At 42.8% G+C, this 21,286-nt stretch overlaps 1 protein-coding gene across 1 annotated transcript in view; it reads right to left on the bottom strand.

The window, feature by feature from the left end:
- BASP1 (brain abundant membrane attached signal protein 1) overlaps nucleotides 1-9,547 on the bottom strand; it is a 49,920-nt gene extending 40,373 nt beyond the window's left edge. The window contains exon 1 of the mRNA XM_082380484.1: nucleotides 9,317-9,547. The gene's annotated coding sequence lies outside the window, so the exon portion shown is untranslated. The remainder of the gene's footprint in view (nucleotides 1-9,316) is intronic.
- Nucleotides 9,548-21,286: the final 11,739 nt, after the last annotated feature.

Genomic DNA, 21,286 nt, shown 5'->3' with positions numbered 1-21,286 from the left:
CTCATTTAATCATTTAAGTCTTTGGTGAATACCCAAGTGGTCATATAACCTCACCCTACCTTCTTGATGGAATGCAGGATAAAGGAGGAGAGAAAGTCATCTCAAAATCTCTCCACCTGTAAGTCACTGATTTCTCTCAATTTTCCTTTTACCCAATAGTCTTAAATATGCCGAAAGCAAATACAGATGATGTTATCTTGTATTGAAACAGCTGAGAACATTTGTAAAGGTCAGAGACAGCAAATATTCCTACAGCTCCTACAGTTTCCAAGACAAGCTCAGAGAAGCTTAAAACAGTACTCTGTGACTACCCAACAATTCCAAGGAGACGCTCTTCTCTACAACCTTAAGAAACTGGGATGTCCTCAGTTATTAGATGGTTCCTATTGTTTTCTCTTTTGATATACTATTTTCCCAATTAGATTCTGTTACTATTTAACTTGGCTATTGTATTAGTCTATGTGGCAATGGTGTTTTGAATGCCTGTCAGTGGGTAAATGATGTGGGTCTTTTCAAAACCACTTGGCCAAGCAAACCAGGAAACTTGTAATTTAGAAAGCTCAACCAGGAAAAGCTGTTCTCTGACATCTTTTTCTTCATAAACTTACAAAAAAGTTTTAATTTGGGTTTACTTTAGGAATATATCCACTTCTGAACCTGCAAAACTGTAATAATTAAAAGCATTACGAAAACTGTGACGCCAATTGTTTATTGCAGGTTTCCCTGGGAAACAATATAAATTTATCTAAAACTTATTCTCCACTTATTGAAATGTCTAAATAGATTATTTTAAATATGAAACTAGAACTCTCTTATCTAAAACTAAACTTATCACAGTTTCTCCAAATACAGATGCACATAAACAGTTCACATTGCTAAAATCCGTTTCAAACATCTGAATATGAAGCTTTATGAAGTGTTTTAACAACTTAAGTACTTAAGTTCCATATCTTAATGACTACTTCAGAAACTTACAGCCCTTTTAAATCCTCTAAATCGGCCCAAATACTATAAATGATCATTTTAAAGAAAAAAGATTAAACCTCATGTTTCACGCAGCTCTCAAACCAATAAGCCAGATAACACTAGTAATCGGCATAAAAGCTCGTGTCCATCACCTCTCCACAGCGCTGTGCGCTCTGGCTTTTCCAGGAGATTCCGGAGCATTTCGAGAGTACCATGCTTGACTGCTCCACTCACTCTACAGCCCCCAAATTAGTCGAAAACCAACTTGCTTTCTTTTCAAAAACTCCTACCCTCCATGTGCAGGCTGCAAATCCTGCAACACTGTTTATTCTAGGAGGAAAACAAAGATATGACACGAAAATTTAGTTTTCTGGGCGAAGTTGTTTTAATGCATGCCATAAATTCTTTGGCATCTAAAGGAAACCACATGCCTATAATGTAAGAAAAAAAAAAAAAAAAGAGAGAAGTTGAGGGGGAAAGATGGCGCGTAGATAAAGCAGTAGCAGGCAGTAAGCACAAGTGGTGTTATCAAAAGGCAGAATGGCTTCTCTCTGCTGGAGAGGGGAGACAGGGCATCAGGGAGAGAAACAGGATCAGGACTGGATTTTCAAAAACTGGTATCAGAGTCAAAGAATGGTAAGAATTTTTTTTTTTAAGTTACAGACAGTGAGTAAGAGCTTGACTCAATCAGACAGAAGGGAGGGCCCATAGGAGTGAGGCTTTATTGAGAAATAATCTGGGTTTCCACTCAGCCACTAACCAGCTCAGGGGACCTTGAATAAGCCACTAACTTTTCTAAGATCCTTTTGAGTTCCAAAGAAGTGTTTTAGTCATGAGCTTTCAAACCTTCTGTTACAATCAGGCAAGTATTTACAAAGGACTGAGGTTGAGTTAGGATAGTATTTAAAAGCAGCCACCAACCTTCTGTAAACGAATCCTGTGTGGGGGCAGAAGGAAAATGGGGTCACAAATTTAGGACTTGGTTTATTTCTAATCAGGCAACCCTAACTACATAGCTGGAAGAGGGCTGACTAGTATCTCTGATTAGTATTTCAGAGGTAGAATCACAGGTACGGCATTTGAATGATTCCTTCCACTTGGGAAGTGTAATGAGGAAAGTGAAGGGGGCAACCAAACCCACGTTTCTCTACAGTCCTGAAAAGCAGCCCTCATCCTCACCATCGTCATCCCAGAAATAATTTAAGGATATCAGCCCATGTGCACTATGACAGGAAGCATTTCTAATCTAGAGATCACTTAATGTATTTACAGATGAAATATTTATTAGACACTGTATCTCTTCTAAGACAAATAATTTTTCATTGAAGAACTTAGTACAACTCTCTCTAAATGAATATTAAAGAAGTTAATGTGTTACAATATGTTATCCATTTTCTCTTCAAGTGTCCATAATTACATGAAATAAAATGGCCATGGCTTATGGGAAAGACAGCAGCATTGGCCAGCGAAATAGGGCTATCAGACATGGATTCAAATTCTATCAATTTTTATTAGCTCTAGGATCTTATGTACATTGTTTAACCCTCTATTTTTTCCTTTATTCACAGGTAAAATGCATCTTACAATTTGTTTCAGGGCATAAATTTCAATTAGAGCGTATGACATACAATAAATAGTCAAGAAGTGTCCAATTTCGTCCCTTAACTTCTCCAGATTTAAAAGAAAATAAAACCTTTGATGGAGGAAATTTCTTAAATGATACAATCACTATATCCAAAACCTCTTTCCTATAGTGAATACCTGACAGATAAAGTAAAATATAATTTCCTTCCTGATTCCTTAAGATTCAAAATCCTGTTTAAAGAAACTATTAAAAAAAATTTAGCCAAAATGAGAATGATTTTACCTTCACTCAGCAGCAAAGCCCTGTGTCCAGAAGGCCAAAAACAAATCACTTAGGCAGATCCCTGAATTAAATGCCTGAAAGGTCAAACTGATTCCAAAGAACTTCCCTTTTTTTTTTTTTTTTTAAGAGGCCACAGTGACTAAGGTTGCCAGAGAGATAATTATTTCTAAAGATTTTGTCAACAGGTGACAACACCTTCAACATTCCTGAGTAAGACAAGCTTTAGTCTTTACTCCTGGTGTGGGTGGTAGGGATGTGGAAAAGTGAAAACTTATTCCTGGTGTGTCCTCAGGATTTTAAATATCTAAATTGGTTTATATCAATCTTTGCACTAATGACTAAAACACTCCTTTCAGATGCTGATGAATGCACCTTGATTCAGGACACAACAAAGCCAAGCCTCTTCAGGAATATGAATGAATTATGTCTACACCCAAGGTTATCCAGTGGAGTCCAGATCTCAACATATCAAACCAGTGAGCCTTTCTCTGAAGGTCTCTCAATTTCCAAGGACTTGCACATTATTGTTTTATACTGTAATACCAATCAATATGGAGGCTGGGGTTCTATGACTCTACCTACTTTGGACTTTCAAAACTAGTACAAGTGTCCTGGCAACATATTCAAGGTATCATAGCTACACCTGGAGGATTTCTCTAAACCACAGACTTCTATGTTCTACCAACTGTCCAGGGTACTACCACCAGCTTGTCTTGCAATAATAATCTTTGAAGTAAGCATATAAACAGCTATAAATGTAGAGGATAAAGTAAAGAAAGCTGGTCCTCTCACAACTTTATAGTGTATGTGCATTATAAAGATGCACAGAATGTGTGTGACGCATTGTCCTAGGCCTTTGACTATTTTACTTAATCCTTACAATAACTCTGTATTATAACCCCCATTTTATAGATAAGAATTGAAGCACAGAGAAGCTAAGCAATTTGCCAAAGGTCACACAGCTAGTAAATGGTTGAGACAAGATTCTTAACCCAGTGCATCTGGCTCCACACCCAGCCCTTCAAGTCACGCTTTCTAAATATCACACTTCCTACACAATGTACAGTGGCTGAGCCCTATATTTCAAAGAGAAGTTCAAGGAACAAACGCATGAAGTCCAGTCCTTCCTCCCTCATCCAAAATGAACAAGAAAATAAAAAATCAAGTCAAAAACAGGTTCAGAAAGTGTTTAAGAGATAAGAAGGAAATGTGTAAATACTTTGCCTTTCTCACTGAACACCATTTTCTTACATTATCTTGAAATGTTTCCTTATGACCTGGTTCCCTGTTGTGCTTGCAGATGACTTCCATTTCTAAGTCTCTAAAGCTTTCAGGAATTTATTCCTAGACTTCGAAGCACGCTCAATCATAACCTCCCCTCACTGACTGCCTTCGCTAGTCAAAAAAATCTCTGCTTTCCCTGTTTTTGTTCAAAACTTCTACTGCCTTTGGAAAGGCTGATTTTTAAAGTTACTTAAACCCTCAGGGTGCAGAAGAGGGAAAACACACTATGAGACTCTCTGCGTCCGTCTTATCCCATTTCTGAGTTCCAGAGGGAAGAAAAGACTGTGGTTTAACCTCATTGCTTCTTAGGCTTGTGTCTTTTCAAAATTACAATTTCACTATATCCTGGTAAGACTCTGATTCCCTAAATGATTACCTTTTACTTTTTATAAGGTTTACTGGACATTTTTTCTCACATGACACTTACCTAGATGTCTGTCTTAATAGCAGCGGAGGGAATGGCATTTAACAAAAATCTTCCTTTGGCAGGCTGGGAACTTCTGTGGTTTTAAGACTACCCCTGTATTTTCTCAAAAGAACTTAAATGCCATCTCTTGAGTTACATAAGCAGCCATGGGAAACTCAGTGAGGGTGGCCATCCCAGCTTCATTCAATCCACTTTGGGGCAAATTCCCATACGGCGTCTCACAGAATTTCAAATATCTACATGAGGTTTGAAATATCCTATTTCTGACTGAATACACCGAAACCCTCAGGTCTTAATCAGCGTGGAACAAAAATACAGCTCAATATACAGAAATTAGTTGCCGATGTCAATCACACTGATGACTGCTGAAAATGCAGACTGAGAGGTTAGGCCGGCCCCTAAGAGCCAGCCACTGTACTTACGCACTCTTCAGACATATGTGTGGTCCTTATTACAGTCTAAGATTAGGAATTATTACTCCAATTATACAATTGAATAAAGTGAAATTCAAAGAGGTTTGAAGTAATTTGGCCAAAGTGGCCGAGCCAGTGCCTAGGGATTTCTCAAACTGACTCTCTTCCACTAACTACATCCTAGGAAACCTCCCCATCAAGAGTATTTGCTCTTTTAAAAAACATTCTGGCTATTCACAACCTCCGTTATTTCCTGATACTAATCCACCAGAATTAAGCTGTAAAGTTCACATTGCATTGTATTATCCAAAGTCTTAAGAGGCAGAATAAATGCAAAGGATTCAGTGAGTTGAGAAAACTTGATAAAATGCCAGATTCCGCACCCATTCGCCCCACCCCCAGAACTTCAACCCAGATACATGCTCGGTTTTCCCTCAGAAGTTACCTGGTTTCCAGTTTACCAGCTAAAACAATCATTAAGGAGATGTTAATCTTTTGATAAACAGGGTGTAAAATGAGTAGGTAAAAACTACCTATTAGAAAGATAAAGACCTAAGCAAATGAGAGCATTGCCCTCAACAGAAGCAGACACCAAAGGCCGTTGCTTTTGACAAACAACAGTTAGCACGCCTTTCCTGAATATTTTTCAAAACAAAATTTTACAAACGATAACAAAAATAAGGCAGAGCAACTTTATTATAAATCTTTTATTTAGTAAGCATTGTTTATTACAGCTTTTAAAGGGCTTTACGTGAATGTTTAAGCCCATAAACGAACATGTTAATTTCAGATGCTCAATGCAACCCATTTGTTTCAGGGGTACATGGGTAAAAATTGGAAATGAGCATCTCAGTAGACTAGCTAGGCTGTCCCATCTATATGTATACTGAGAAAAACAGAAAACTGATTACTTTCCGAAGACCATTATGAAGCACTGTAAAGTGATATTCTACACCAACTAGTTTAGTTTCATATCATTAATAAAATTTTATTTCGTAACATGAGGATATATGTATACATTGTGTATGTGTATATACACGGCACCTTCCTTGCTTTAAAAATGGTTTTGGATTTTGCCATTTTTTACAAAACTACAGTGACTATTACAGACATCCGTTGCACAGTGACCGAATCTCCTCCAAACCTAAGTTTTTCATACTCCACTTATCTTGACCACGGAGTGAAAATGGTTTGAAATTGTTGTTAATGTGAAATTTTTTTTAAAAAGACAAAAATTAAAGAGAATATGTCACATCTTAGATTATAATATGGTTTGGTCTAGTAAATCCAGGAAGATTTAAAGATACCTCCAAAGAGAGGGAGCCAAAGCCCATAGGGTTCTTCCATTCAAATTAGGGTGTTCAAATTAGATGTTCAAATTAGGGTGGTCTGTGGGGAGAAAAGGTCCTCCTGTGCCCACGTAATCAGAGCGCGAGCACCAGTGAAGGAGAGATGCGCCACTGGCGCCACTGATAATACTGTGCAGTCATTGTTGGCGCATTTTGTCAAAAGGCCCAACTCCCTTTCTCTACCTGTTAAAGCTTGCCAAAAAGCTAGCTGGATAAAAGAAAAAGGTAACTGATCATTTATGATTCAATTTAAGAATTATCTTGCTCAAAAACCTAAGATTCATTGAATTGGGGATATATTGGTGTATATTTGCTATTGCATGTGGTCTATATTGACTCATCCCTTCCACAAAAACATAACCTAAAGGAAAAGAAAAACAAAAACAAAAAAACAAAAAAACCCTACATCTAGCCCTCTAAACCATAAAAAAAAAAAAAAAACCACTCAATACTACGGAGTAGAGACGATAGCAGGCAGCCACTCTACCAAAGAAAGGTCCTGATACAGTCAACTTGATCAATATCAAGTTTTATTAAAAGGAACAAAAGAGATGATTTCCATTTTCCTGCCACGTGCTGTCTTACCAGGGTGTACCGAGAATACTTAAGCATAAAATTCTCTCAAGCATAACGTACCATTGCGAAAATATTATTAATATTTAGCTCCTTTTTATACACACAGTAAGTCTCCTTTTAGTTGGTAGAACAAACTAGCCCAAAAAGAGGCCATAATCTGGTTACTGCCTCACTGGAAGAAAAATCAGTCATCAACCATCAAATGTGTGTGTGTGTGTGTGTGTGTGTGTGTGAGAGAGAGAGAGAGGATGGCTCATGGCTTCTGTTAGACACAGAAAAAAAAAAAAAAATGAAGAACTTAATCAATCATCTTCACCCCAGCAGCCCCAGCTGCCTTCTTCCTCTCCTATCAGTGGATTTCCATCTCCATGGGGTTCGTCTTTGGGATTCCTAATGAAACAATGAGGTACTAGGAATCAAGAGAAAACAGCGTTAGGATCCTGACAAGGTAACCCTTTTCTCAGCTCTGGGTTTTGTAGGCCATCTTGTTCGTATAAACGCCAAAATGTCTTAATTTTTCCCAAGGAGTGACACTAGGGGCAATACCCACTGTCATTTCTGAGACCAAGGTCCCTTAATCAAATGGCCAGCAGCAAAAATCTGTCAGACAAACGGTTAATTGATGCACATTAAGACAGCCGCCATCACTGCAGAGCAATACTTTACAGGAAAGAGAACAATGAACAGCACGAGAAAGGAAAACAGCAGTGTTCGTTTACAAAAATATTTAATCCCCAGTTTGCCCTCATCGTCAAGGCTAATCTTATTTTTCATCAATTGAAATCTCTAAGAAAGCAAGAGATGAGATAGCCTGGAAAAGAAGAAATACACACACAAGGGGGGGAAAAAAAAACTGTCATCTGTATCCAGCGGTTTCACGCAACATTTAGGGCAAACGCCTTTGTTCCTGGGCTTGGGAAGGGAGTGGGGGGGTGGGTGATGGAGAGATCAGATGGGGCTGCCTGGGCCCTCCACTCCCTGTTCTCCGGCGCATGCGCCAGGCCAAGACAAAGGAATAGGTAATTACAGTCCCGATTCATTCATTTTGCCCGCAGTACTGAGGATCTGCTGGCCCCGGCTGTAATCCCTGGGAGGTTGATCCACACCCCTATAGCAGGAAGACCACCTCTAGACTAGTGTTTGATTTTTAGCCCGCCAAAGATGTGCTAGTGGCCTCGCGGCAGACCGAGGTGTGGTGTCAATCCTGGTCAAGGTACTAAAAATGCACCCGTGTGCGCTGTGCTAATTTAAGCAGAGTGAAAATTACACAGGCAAAGACTGTTCACGGAGTCCGTTTCAAGGCGGACATGTCTCCGAGGAAGCAGATCAGGAGGCCAGCCAAGCGTTCGATGAATATTCATGAAAGAATGCGGTTTGTAGCCACGCATTGTGTGTGTGCGCGCGGACCCAGGGATTCTGCAATTTTTATTCTTGGTGGCGGGGGGGGGGGGGGGGCGGGTAGGCGGGGGCGATTGGGCGAGGAGGGCGAACAAGGGCCGGGCGTTGGCTTTCAGTGTTAGCGCTTTAAGCAAAACCTGCTAAACCCCAAACCTTCGCTCACAGCCGGGCTGGGCGGTCAGGGGCCGCGCGCTGTCAGGTTCAAGCTCACACCCTCCCGGCCGGGCCCGCGACAGGAGGCGCTCAGCGCATTCTCCGAACCGAATACTCGAAAACATAAAATGCTCAGATGTAGCCCACGGGTTCATGGGAAGGCAGTTCAGCCACGACCGAGGCTGGGGCTCTGCTCTGCTCAGCTGTGCTTCTGGAGGCATGTTGTCGTGTGAACCTCGCATTTCCTTGGCCACCCCAAGCCAAGATTCAGGAGTCCCACGGGTCAAGGAAACCCATCTGCTGAACCAAAAAGCCGCCTCCTCCCTTCGGATCACACCAGATTCCCCGTATTCCTTCTCCCCTCCCTCCCTCCCGCCCCACCGCACCCCACCCTCCATCTTCTGCTGCTGCGCCCCTCGCACCAAGCGCTTTCTTCCCGGCTCTGGACGGTGCCGGTGGCAGATACTCTCCCCTCGGCCTCACAAAACCGTCTCTTCGGGACGCAATTCATTTAAAGGGTTTCACATTCGGCAATTTCCTCCTTAACCAGCAGCTTCCCTCCCACCGCCCACCCCCAACTCCGTTTATCAGGCTCACCAACCCCCCACCATCCTCCCCGCCCTGCGAGCGGTCGAAACCACCCACCTCGGGGCCCCCCATCACCCCAGATGCCCGAAGCGCGACGGAGGCCTCACGGAGGGACCGCACGACCCGCGCCGTCTAGTGGGGCCCGCACCACTCCCTCCCCGCCCCGGGCTGCGGCGCCGAGAGAGAACAAAGGGCCTCGGGGTGGGGCGGGGGCAGAGGGGGGAACGGAGGCCCCCGGGTGGTCGGCACCCCGGGTCCGCGGCGGCAGCTGGGCCACCGGGGCGCGCCTCCTTACCGGATCTGGGTGCCTGTGCCGCCCCTGGGGGAACGCGGTGCCGCGGAAGGGCCCGGGTCGCTGGCGTCGTCCGGCCGGGTGCCTGGCCGCTGGCGGTGGCTCTCTCCCCGGCTCGACGGCGGAGCCCGGAGCGAGGAGCGAGTTGGAGCGCTGCCGCCGCCGCCGTCGCCGCTGCCGCTACTGCTGCCGCCGCCGCCGCTGCAGCCTCTGCATTTCTCGCGCTCGCGCTCCCCCTCCCCTTCCTGCCCAGCGCCCTCCCCCGGCGCGTCCGCCCGCCCAGCCTCCCTCCTCCCGCTCACCCCGCCCACCTCGCTCCCCTCCCTTCGCCTCCGTCCCGGTGCCCCTCCCGCCTCCCCTGAACTCCCCGCCGCGCTGGGGCCCCGCCCGTCTCCCTTCAAATCCCCTCCATCCCGGTTACCCCCACCTCCCTTCTCCTCCGAACGGCTGGTCCCCTCCTTTCCCCCTCCCCTTCCCTCCATCCCTGTGCCCCTCCTGCCTCTCTACATCATATCTGAACGCCGGTCTCCCACTCCCTCCCCACCTCCCCTCCCCTCCCGTCTTCTCCGGTCCCATGCCCCCCACCTCTGTCGCCTCCCCTTCCCCGCGGCGCCGGAGATGTCCGTGGGCACTACTCTCTGTTTTTCTCAATCTCTCTCTCTCTCACTTTCTTTCTCTCTCTCTATTTGGAACGGTTGGATAAGAAGTGCTCGGGCTCTCGCTCAGACTCCAGGGGCTGCCTCGAGGTGGTGAATGACGCCCCCTGCCACCTGCTACCCTTCTCAGCATCCCCACCCGGCCGCTCGCGACGTCCGGCTGAGATTTTGATCCCCGGGCAGGCAGTGAGGTCGGGGGTGACCTGGTGGCTGCCCTCAGCCCATCAGGACAGATGCCTGCGCGGTTGACAGTGACCTCCAACTGCAGGCGCGTCTGGGCGGCGCCCCCGCGGACTGAGTGCGCTCGGCGGGCGGCGGGCGCACACGCTGGGCTGAGCCGGGAAGGCTGCGGTTTTGGGCAAGCGCGGCGCTAAGGTTCAGCTGGCCGGGCGGGCGGCGTAGCCCCTACGAGGATGCTCTCAGGACTTGGGAGAGGAAGGAGGGAAGACAAGAGCCCTAGGCAAGGAGCCGTCGGGTTGGTTTTTTTTTTTTTTTTTTTGATGCCTGTGCTTTAATGGAGGCACCGGTTCTCAGGAAGACTGAGTTAGCCGAGGCAACCTGCACAGTGCCGCTCAGAAACGCACAGGTCAAAACCGTAGCCAGCTGCCGTGTGTCGGCGTGGCCCGGGGGGCTGCCACTTGTTTAACACAGGAATACAGAGTAACCACCAGGGTGGGGAGATATGCTCACCTTGCTTATCTTTTGGCAAGAAGCAAATACGACATCGTTTAGAACGGTAGCTCTTTCACTAGACAAAAGCCAATTTTTCCTTCCTGCAAAACCCATCTGAACGTTGGAACTTTCATTTGCGGCATTTGGGCGCCCTCTGGCTGTGTCTGAATTGCTCTTATGTTCGCCTACGTCGCAGCAAAGGAAAAAAAAAACGATTGAGCTGATGTTTCCCCTCCAGGATGGTTTTGCCCTCTTGACCTGGGCGTGGATTCAAGGATAGAAATGTTATCCAAAATCGGGGTGACAAAATGTAACCGTATTTAGGGAGGCAGACGCCAAAGGCAAGTGCATCCGCTTTCAACTGGGGTAAGGTAAGTCCATTTTCGATGAACAGGGAGAAAACTTACCAGAATCTAATTACTATATTTAAATTCAGCGGGGTGGCAGTGTCAACCGCATACTAGGCTAGAAGTTTTGCAGTGGAACAAGGCTCCCCGATTGTGCAGGTATTTACAGTTTATACAGACCACACCAAATCAGACAAAGACATGCAAGCTGGATGTTCACACATGAAAGCCAAAGTGGCAGGGGAATTTTGCTGTCTTTTTCATTTTTTCTTTTTTCTGTTTGCCATTTAAATGAAATAGCAAAGAGGTAAATATGGTACAAAAACAGGGAAGCAAATTACAGCTAGGGTTTCCTCCAAAGCATTTTATTTATTTGGACGTAAATGTTCAATAATTTAATATGTTAAGTATACATCCCTCTTTCCAGCACATTATCTATGAAGCTAGATGTAGGGTTTCTCAACCTCCTGTTTTGGGCAGATAACTTTCCAACGGGGATGCGGGTGAACCTGTACTGTTGGCCTCTATCCATCCACTAGTTACCAGTAACACACACACACACACACACACACACACATATCACCACCACCACCACCACCACCAGTTGTGATGACAAAAATGTCTCCAGACATTGTCAAATGTCCCCTGGGAGATAAAAATCACTCCAGGTTGAAAACTACTGGGCTATAATTTTTTTCAACTGTCGTGAGCAAGTGTCTAAGTTTTTACCCTATTAAATTAAATGAGCACTTACAATTTTATGCTCAAAACCTGTACTGAGTGTACTTGTTAGTGTATCTGTGTAGTTATTTCGTTTAGCATTTGGTTTTTATCCCTGTGATCTTCCAGGCATGTAAACTCATCTCAAAATTAGTAAATATATGTTCCCATTGTGTTTGCATGGTAAGCCTCTGGATGTTATCTTCTTTCTATCTTCTCTTTTTTCAGTTTTTCAAAAAAAGACATAAAATTTAATGTCTTCGGTGCTACTGGCTAAATTTTCATGATGGAGAAAACAAGCCTTTTAAAGGTGTGATTAGAATATAGATCATAGGTTATCATAGAAACAGGAGGCAAAAGCTTACACCAGTGAGACTGTGGGTCTCCTCAATTTTGTCTTCCATCAGATTTATTTGTTTACTTAAAAAATTTTTAAAGGAATTCTTCTTTAATAAAATAATGTAACTGGCTGATAGTGCTATTAACCTTAAGAATGGAAGGTTTTCCAGAATTTATAGACATACATCAAATGGTACCCAAAATGTTATATCCCAATACATTACTACATAAAATCCAATTTGATTAAGTTTTTAGTCTCCTTTTTAGTTGTTCATCTAACGTCTTACATTTTTAAGGTGCATTCTCTTGAAAGTTTTTTTTTTTTTTTTTTAAACACACACTTAGGAAATTAATGAATAAGCATTTAAAGCTCTGGAGTTGAGAAAATTTTTAACATTAACTATTGTGGATGTCACTAGCTGTTTAGATTATAGATGAATGAACTTGAGAGTAGATGTTAAAGGTGCAATTTATGACAAATTTAATTACCTTTCAACGTTATACTCCTGAAAATAAAGATTGCTTTATTCTCCTAAAGGAATGAATAATTTTTTAATTAATAAAGCTAGACCTCCTGGGTTGTAAAATGAATTCCACTGTCATTTTCAATTGCCTACATATTTTGCTTCAGTGAGGCATAACCTGCATTATGGAAATATTAATCAAAAAGATAAATGATTCAGTGACTACTGATTTTTGCTAAATGATTTGCTGTAGAATTGCTTGCAATGTAATGGACTCATTGTCACCTAAATTAGTAGGTTTACAAAAACCTCAATATGTGTTCAGCTTTTCAAATTGTATCTATTGTCAGTTGAGACATATATAATAGATTATTATATAGACCTCGTCTCACCTCCAAATCTCACCCACATCTCTGCTCTCATTACCTCTCATATCACCCACCAAGGCTAAGCATCTTCCCAGTTCCCCATCCTTTCCTCCTAAACAGTAAAAAGAGAATTAAGATCCCAAATAAAACATGTAGACCAACATGGATGAAGCAAAGGCATGGTGACAGTAGTGTCACCCCAGTATTGCCCTAGCCACCTTTGCTTGACATCTTTTTGACTAGCTCCTGTTCAAGGCCACTGAATTAACGCAGACCCGCAGAGACCCATGTAGAGAATTTGATCAATTCAGCTCGACAGCTAAGTATTGGGTGAAGGACTGAACTGCTATCATTTGCTCACAAGATCTCTTCTACAAATTGCAAGCTAAAGGCCAAACAGCCAATATTACATATGAAAGCAGATAGCTTTTCTTTCTTAAATATGTTAATAGTTTTTAATCAAAGGAAAATATTTAAATCTGTATATTTACCTCATCTTTCTCCTTTTCTACCCTCCCTCTGGTGTTACAACCTCACCCTTCCCATAGCCAAGTGAAAGGACTTTGTTTCCATCAGTGGTTCTCAAGCAGGGGCTCTTCTGCGTCCCAGAGGACATGTGACAATATCTCCAGGCTTTGGGGGAAAAGACTGTAAGGGGAGACATGCTACTGGCATCTAATGGATAAAGATCAGGGTTCCTGCTAAACATCCTACAATGCACACAGAGCAGCCCCATAACAGGCAATTATCCATCCCAAAATGTCAATAATGGTGAGTTGAGAAACCTTGGTTTAAAACTTGATTTTTCTGAAGAGCACATGCTACCTGGGGAACCGCCTCTTGCTGTGGTTCAGGGTGTCAGTAACAGGCAGCAGGTCTGGAGATGCAAAGATGTAACAGATTTTCCTTTTAGCAGGGGCTGCATTGTGCCCCGAGCCCTTCATTGCCACCTTCTTTGGCTAGAACATAGATCTAGGCGGTGGCTTCCAGAGCAATGACAAAGGTTACCATCCGGGATTATGAATTCCACTCTGTTACTACACGCTGAGTAACTGGAAGAAAACAGCTTACCCGGTCCCCTATTTCACGCTCCTCTTTATGTCCTGTAAGAGGATAGTTGGAAACCTGAGCCAACGTGTGCTTACCACGAAGCATAGGACTTGAAATGCAAGGAGCAACCTGGCCTTGGTACCACATTGGGAACATTTTTGCCCAAGATAAAAGGTGGATAAAAAATAATCTTATCCTCCACCTGAATAGTTCTCATTCCCAACTCCTCCCTTTCATAGACCAGAATTTCCCCACCTATCCTTTCAATCCCAAAGCACTTTTTCTACTCACCAGCATTTTCTATTAAGAAAATACATACAACTAGGCATAGAAAACAAACTTACGGTCACCACAGGGGAAAAGGGGGGAGGGATAAATTAGGAGGTTGGGATTAACAGATACACACTACTATATATAAAACAGATAAACAACAAGGACCTACTGTAGAGCACAGGGAACTATACTCAATATTTTGTAATAACCTATAAGGGAAAAGACTCTGAAAAAGAATATATATATATGTATATATACATATGTGTGTGCATGTGTGTGTGTATGTGACTGAATCACTGTGCTGTATACTTGAAACTAACACAGTATTGTATATCAACTATACTTCAGTATAAAGAAAGAAAGGAAGAAAAGAAAATACATAAAACCAGTGATCAAAGGGTGTTTGCCTCACTAACCAGGGAGGGCTTTTTTCCAGGCAGTGCTCACCTGTTTCTACAGACACAAGGCAGGGGATTAGAACAGGGAGACCTTCGTCTTGGGAGAATAGTCCTTAATTCTTTGGCTTCCCTTCCCCCATAATCACCAGTTAAACCCTTCAAATAACATGTGACTTTCCAATGGCATAAAGAATGTTGTAGAACACTTTTTCACATGGCTTCCTTTTTGAGTAAATGAGACTGCAGAGGTTCCAACGTTAAATAGTGTGAACCTTAAGTCTAGCCCCATTTCTTGTTACCACCTGCTTCTCTCTCAGATCAGCCTCTACCGGTAATGAAAATATTTTTACTTTAACTCCAATGCAAGAAATGGTGCCCAAAATCACTTGGTAATTGCAAAAGCACGTTGCCAAACAGAATGCAGAGCATGCACTTTTTGCTGTAAATTAATAAAGCGATGCTGCTTTGCCTACTGCTCCAAGTGCAAATATTGTCAAATTCCAACATCTCCCTAACTCCGCTCTTTGGATAGACTCCCTAAGACTCCTGAACAGATGCCCTAAGCCTCTTGCTTCTCAAGCCGAGGAATCTCCTACTCAGCTAAGTTCAACTCAATGTCAGAAAGAATGATTTCTCCCCAAACAAAAAAAAAAAAAAGTGAAACAGTGAGAAATGAGAGAGCCAGACTTAAAATGTAGTAAGGAAAGAGCTGGCATAAATAGTTGAGGATAGCCAAAACCAAACCAGCCAACCACAAAAGTAGCTATCGTGTCAGTAGTTTTAAGGGCACCCAAAAGCCATCGGTGAAAATGAGTGATGGGCCAGGGTATTGGACACAACAAGAAAATCATGGCTCCCGTCTTAAAGCATCAGCGTTTCTGGAGGACATGGGACAAAAAAGAAAAGCAATCTCATTGTAGTAATTAAAATATTCATCTGATCAAAATCAAACACAAGGAAAGATGTCAAAAACAACTTCTTAGGTGCCTAAAGGAAGTTGCTGCACAATATAGAGAGTATTATTGCCCCTATATTATGCTATAAATAAATATCAATACATGGGAAGCGTCTGCAGGATTTTAGCCCAAACTGTTAATCGTAGCTCTCGCTGGGGATTGGTGTCATTTCAGAGGTGGGATGGAGGGTTGCCCAGCTTTCTAGTACTGTGTTCTAAAGTTCTATGTTGAATGAATGTTTCTGCAATGAACGCTCATTACTCTGGGAATCAGAATATATAATTTAGTACATAGCTCAGGAGACCTAGGCTGAGAAATCACTACTTGGAAACTGCTTTCTCATCAGCTTTCCTGACACTCTGTCTTTTAACACCGTACTTCTGCTTCTTGCATCTCTCTGCTTCTTCACCTCTGAATTAGTGGCTCAGGTAGGATGAAGAATGTGGCCGCAGCCCTGGCACTCCCCTTTTGGCTGTGGGCCTGGGTCTCTGGGGTACCCTAATCCAGTCCACTTCTAATGCAGAAGACTGCCTCCTATCCCCAGCTTTTCAGGTGATTGCAGGAACAAGAAGGTTTTAGTCTACAGTTAGCCCCTGCTACTCCATCCTTGTATTGACCTAATTTTTGCACTGATGGACTCATAATCAACACAAAGTTCTGTTTTCTTTGTAGCATTGCTTTTCATGTTTTCCTCAGTCTATCAGTGAACTTCTAGTACACAGCATTGCTGCTGAATCAAAGATCACTTAAGCATTTTACCTTCTATTGAAGATCAGTTATCTCCTTTCTTTTTTTTACTCCTAATAATACTGCGGTGACATCTTTGAACACATAGCCCTCATCTTTTAAAATATTTCCTCAGGGCTTCCCTGGTGGCGCAGTGGTTGAGAGTCTGCCTGCCAATGCAGGGGACGCGGGTTCGAGCCCTGGTCTGGGAGGACCCCACACGCCGCGGAGCAACTAGGCCCGTGAGCCACAATTACTGAGCCTGCGCGTCTGGAGCCTGTGCTCCGCAACGAGAGAGGCCACGATAGTGAGAGGCCCGCGCACCGCGATGAAGAGTGGCCCCCGCTCGCCGCAACTAGAGAAAGCCCTCGCACAGAAACGAAGACCCAACACAGCCATAAATAAAATTAATTAATTAATTAATTTTAAAAAATTTAAAAAATATATATTTCCTCAGCTTCAGCTTCTGGAAATGGGACCCATAAATCAACGCTATGCTGATTTTTCTGACTTTTGCCCTCCAATAAGATTAAACAAATTTGGTGCAACCAAAAGAACCTAAGAGAACCCGTCTCCCCAGAGATTCAATGCCAAAACATTTTACAACTTTTCATAGGTGCAAAATGGTTTTAAGTTGCACATATCAATATTTAATTACTGACAAGATTAGACTCTGTTTTTCCAATGTTGATTCACTGCTTGTATTTCGTTTGGTGTAACAGTCTCCTATGAAAATGTTACTATCAATTCTATGGGTCAAAGTCTTCTAACTGTTTATCCTTTTAATCATTGTTCAATGGGAAAATTGATTCCATTTTTATAGAGCCATTCTCTTTGACATCTGTTGAAATCCACTGGAGTATGACTAGGGGAGATTGTCCATCTCAGTGGTTGACAAGCTTGGCTTTTAGATGATAATGGTGTCAAATCCTAACTTTGCCTTCACTTTCTAGCTTTATGAGTTTGAACACAATCCTTCCTGTCTTTTAGCCTTGGTCTTTTCATCGGAAAAATGGGAAAATTACCAACTTCATTGGGTTGTTCTGAAAATCATATAAGAAAATGGATTTAAAGCCCTTAGCCAGTTCATAAAACACACTCACAAAATGTGTCCTAAAGAAGCTAATTTTACAGCACCACCAACAGGACCATTAAGGAAGGGATAAAATAACAAGAGTTAAGTACTGAATCAGGGAGGATGGGAGGGCTCAGATAGCTATAACGGAAAACCTGAAGTATGTCGCTATGTTTCCATAAAGAATTTAGCTCTAAGCTTCCTGGCAGCCAAGAGAAAAAAATCAAAATGTTATAGGCTATTAAGTTTTCTAAAAGGGGAAACATTTCAAGTGTGTCAGAAGGGACAACTCTTCCTAGCAATCAACCTTAAGAAGAATTTATCACTATATCCCTTTCTGTAAAAGATGCTGAATTTCACAAAGGACAACTTTTCAATAATGACTTTTACTGGAGATACAGCAATTTTCTCATAAGGCCATTTATTACATCCACCTGTAAACTGCAGAAACCATCTCAGTATAATTCTGCTAAGGCATTTTTATGAAAAGAGTAAAAATCATGTGGTCCAGACCAGCAACTCTGTGTTGGAGCACATAGACAGATTCTCCATGTGGATGGAGGGTACAGGGAGGAAGCAGGGCGCCTCTCCTTGGACTGGGCAGAATGTCCATTGCGGGAGCAAGGTCTACTCAAGATACGCGTCCACCCTCACCCCCAGGCTCTGATGCCGCCTCTCCCCTTGAGTCTCAGGCAGAAGTTTTCAACCTGGGACTCCAGACTCCCCAGGGACCTAGGGGTGGCCATCAGGGAACTCTTCACCCCTCTCCCTTAGCTTCTTCTTACTAAATGCTTACTAGATATTTTCATGTGAAGTTTAAGCAAACACTGCAGCGCAAAAATTGACTTCTCAAGTATTGTTTTGGCAGAAAAATAATAAGAAAATATCTGTATTTTAAGGTTTTCTTTTTCTTCTTTTCAACTTAAGCCCCTAGCTTGTATTTTGGCACAGGTAGAGGGTTCCCCGATGTCTGCCAGAAGGGGTGCTGTGGGAGTCCGGAAATGGACACCCCACATCTTGTTGCCAGCTGCTTAAAATCTGCTCAAGGGCCTGCAAATTGCTCCAGAGGCTGAAAGCCTGAGGATGGAAGAGGCGGCCTGGGCCGGGAAGACTTTTGAGGGCAGTTGTTTCCTGCCAACCAGCTGGATGGCCTCAAAGATGCCATAAGTGGCTCCTGGGGAATGTTGGGAGCAGATCCAGGCTGGAGGGTGATGGCCCTGATGTCCTGCTGTACAGAACGCCCTTCCGGGTGGGGCTTGCTACAGACCCCAGCTGAGGGCAGAGAAGCAGACGGCACAAGCCTTTCTCTGGTGGCTGAAAAAAACAGGGTTGGCCTAAAGGACACACGTAATTACTGATACAAAATACCACCCACTGCATAAATTTGTATTTTATACTCTGTTTCTTAAGGTTGGTATTAACTGATCATCTTAAAGGGATTGATACGTTTTTAAAGAGAAATTACAAACTGAAGTTAAACCTAGAATCCCTGCCTTCAAAAATATACAATCTAATGGAGAAGCTTATAATCCAGAAAGGGCCAGGTAGTAAATACTTTAGGTATTGCAAGCCATGAGATTTCTGTCTGCCACTGGGACTCTGCCATTTCACAGCAAAGCAACCACATAGACCATAAAGACAAATGGACATGGCTGTGTCCCAATAAAACTTTATTTACAAAAACACATTGGCAACGCAGGGGACACGGGTTCTAGCCCTGGGCCAGGAAGACCCCCCACATGCCGCGGAGCAACTGGGCCCACGCACCACAGCTACTGAGCCTGCGCTCTAGAGCCTGCGAGCCACAACTACTGAGCCCGCGTGCCACAACTACTGAAGCCTGCGCGCCTAGAGCCCTTGCTCCGCAACAAGAGAAGCCACCGCGATGAGAAGCCCATGCACCGCAACGAAGAGTAGCCCCTGCTCGCCGCAACTAGAGAAAGACCGCGTGCAGCAACAAAGACCCAACGCAGCCAAAAATTAAATAAATAAATTTATTAAAAAAAAAAAAAAGAAGGCGTGTAAGCCATTTATTGAAAAAAAAAGAACACATTGGCAGGTCAGCTTTGACACAAGGGCTGCAGTTTGCCCACCCCTGCTCTAGATCATTAGTAATTTCCTCCTGCTAAAATCACCAGTCACTGTATTTTCTTTTCACTAAGATAAACCCTACACATTCTTTTAAGTCTCCATGTCCATTCAGGTGTTTTTTTCATCCACTCAAAACATTTATGACTGCCTGAGTGACCTATAAAGTGATGAAAATTTGCATTTAATCCGGATTTTCATTAAAAGGGGGTTACACTCCCTTCTGGGGTTCATTTTATCTTAATCTCATTAATTTCACATTTATTGTTCCCATAATTGAAATATGGCTTGAAATATTTGTCAGGCTAGTCTGGAATTATCTCCTTGTAAAGAAGCAAAATGGAAGAAAAGAAAGCAAATGAAGCCAGCCAAATAGAAGAAAAGATAACGCATCTAGGGAAATAAAATAATAGGCATAATAAATACTGGACAGTGCAGGACATTTTTCTGAAAGGAACATTTTTAATATACAATAAAATGCTTTTCTTTCGAGATATAGGATATCAGATGAACACTGGCTAAATAAATAGATGCAGATCCCTTTGCATTCATCTCAGATTTATTCCTGGAGATTGTAGTTTATCATTTTGCATCTGAATTGAATTCTTACCCTATCATTAAAAGTTGAGAACTGCTCAAAGGTTTAAGTCTAGTTCAGATCTAAAATGCAGTTAAAACGACAATGTTTTGACAATCTGTCTTTTAAAATCACATTCCCTTTAGAGCTGAAGGAAACCATGTGACCCAGGAATGCACAGCCAACACCGCCTTCCACGTCCAGGTGGGCATGGCTAATCAATCAATATCAGTCAACCACAGCATTCTTTTCCTGGCCAAAAAATTCGTTGTAATACTACACCCAAGATGCCACTGCCAATTAGATCATACCCAAGGCTGATATGTAATTGTCATCTGCAATGTATTCCAGTCCCTCATTTTACAAATTGGGAAGCCATAAGGTTAAAGCATCTTCCCAAGTGCTAAGCAAGATCCTCATCAATTTAATGCCTTTTCGACTTCTATTTTCCATATACCAGATTACCCAGAGACCAGGGTCGGGTGGGAGTCGCCATTCTTGAAATATGAATTCATATGCAAACTAAACATTTATCAAGCAACTACTAAATGCCAGGAACTCTGCAAGAGTGCTGAGAATTCAGCAATAAACAAGGCGGGTGATGTTCTTGTGGGCACAAGAGATAAAAACAAAATTTTGAGAAGTTTTATTGTGATAGGAAGCAGAGAAATGCAGCATTAGCTAGAGAGAATTTGCAGTTAGGGAAAGTTTTTTTTTAATGGCAGTTTTTGGAGCATGTGTTATGTTGAAGGAAATGTAGAAAGGAGGAAAACAGAAAGTAGGAGAACAAGGGGCTAATTACAGATGTAAAGTCCTTGAGTCCTTGGGAGGGCAAGATGTATTTGGATCCAGAGAATAAAAAAGGGACGAGCTGACCTTTACAGCAATAGGGATATTTTGCTCAAATACAGCAGGAAGAATCGTAGAGAAAATGGGCACACATGCCGGTAGGATATAAGGTTAGCAGGTTATGAAAAGGGGTTACATTTCCAAATTTTAACTTATATACGCAAGTCTTTGTGCTTCAAAACATAAGCTCCAGGAGGGTGGAGATTCTTGTCCATTTCATTCACTGTCATAAGCTGAGTATCTAGGACATCACTTGGTACACATTAGGAGGTCAAAAAATACTTATTGAAGGAAAAGTACTGCAGAGCACTTTTTTGCCAACTCTGGTTTTCCAAATGACCACAAGGTGGCAGGCTCGTACCAAGAAAACACTGTCACCTGGTTAGCTAATTGCTATAGTGTGATAAATGCTAAA

The sequence above is a fragment of the Balaenoptera borealis genome (genome assembly GCF_965194805.1).
Source record: "Balaenoptera borealis genome assembly, chromosome: 2".
Lineage (NCBI taxonomy): Eukaryota > Metazoa > Chordata > Mammalia > Artiodactyla > Balaenopteridae > Balaenoptera > Balaenoptera borealis.
Note: the sequence above shows the minus strand (reverse complement) of the source record. Positions and strands in the feature narration are given on the sequence as shown.